Below are 1561 nucleotides of genomic sequence, written 5' to 3' on the forward strand. Positions count from 1 at the left end.
ATGGGGATAGATAGGAGTCTGTTTCAATCTCTGCATGTGGTCAGTCAGTTTTCCCAGCACCATTTACTGAATAGGTTCTCCTCTCCCCAGTGGTAGGTGGTGGAGGCTTTGTCAAAGATGAAGGCTTTGAGAGATTGAGGTTTTGCTTCTGGAATCTCAGTTCTATTCCATTGATCTATGTCTGTTCCTATACCAATACCAAGCTGTTTTGATGATTGTAGCTTTATAGTAAAATTTGAAGTCTGGTAATGTGATACCACCTGCTTTGATTTTTTTTGTTGAGGATTGTTCAGGCTATTCTTTGACATTTGTGTTTCCATATAAATTCCTTTGTTGTTTTTACTAGGTCTGAGAAGAATGTTGCTGGTAATTTGATGGGTATTGCATTGAATTTGTAGATTGTCTTAGGTAAGATGGACATCTTCACAATGTTGATTCTTCCAATCCATGAGCATGGGGTATTTTCCCACTTGTTTGTGTCATCTTTGATTTCTTTGAGCAGTGTTTTGTAGTTTTCATTGTAAAGGTCTTTCACATCTCTGGTTAGGAAGATGCCAAGGTATTTCATTTTTGTGTGTGGCTATTTTGAATGGAGTGGTGGTTTTTATTTGGGCTTCTGTTTGTTTATTATTGGTGTAAAGAAATGCGATTGTCTTTTGCACGTTTATTTTGTATCCTGATACTTTGCCAAAGGCCTTTATCAGTGTAAGGAGGTTTTTGACAGATTCTCTTGGGTTTTTAAGGTACACAATCATATCGTCTGCAAAGAGAGATAACTTGACTTCCTCTTTCCCTATTTGGATACCCCTGATTGCCTTCTCTTCTCTGATTGCTCCAGACAGGACTTCCAATACTGTGTTGCACAGAAGGGGTGAGAGTGGACATCCTTGTCTTGTTACAGTTTTCAGGGGAAATGGTTCCAATTTTTGTTCATTTAGGAGTATGCTGGCTGTGGGTTTCTCGTAGATCACTTTTACCATTTTGAGGTATGTTCCCCATATGCCTAGATGTTCGAGGGTTTTTATCAAGAAGGGGTGCTGGATTTGATCAAAAACTTTTTCTGCATCTAATGATATAATCATGTGGTTTTTATTTTGACATCTGTTGAAGTATTTAATTGCATTTATGGTTTTACGAATGTTGAACCAGCCTTGTATCCCAGGAATGAAGCCTACTTGGTCATGATGGATGGTTTTTGCAATGTATTGTTGAATCCACTTTGCTAGGATCTTTTTGAGAATTTTAGCATCTATGTTCATCAAAGATATTGGCCTGTAGTTCTCTTTCTTTGTTGGATCTTTACCTGGCTTGGGTATCAATGTGATGTTGGCTTCATAAAACGATTTGGGGAGAGTTCCATCTTTTTCAATCACCTGGAATACCTTCAGTAGGATTGGTATCAGCTCCTCCTTAAATGTCTTGTAGAATTCTGCTGGAAAGCCATCTGAACCAGGGCTTTTTTTGTAGGTAGTTTTCTTATTACATAGTCAATTTCCCTGATTGTTATTGTTCTATTTAGGGTCTCAATTTCTTCTTGTTTCAACCTAGGTAGGTTATGTGA

Source organism: Carlito syrichta, unplaced genomic scaffold, assembly GCF_000164805.1.
Source record: "Carlito syrichta isolate Samal-C Ts95f unplaced genomic scaffold, Tarsius_syrichta-2.0.1 Scaffold138967, whole genome shotgun sequence".
NCBI classification, from domain to species: Eukaryota; Metazoa; Chordata; class Mammalia; order Primates; family Tarsiidae; genus Carlito; species Carlito syrichta.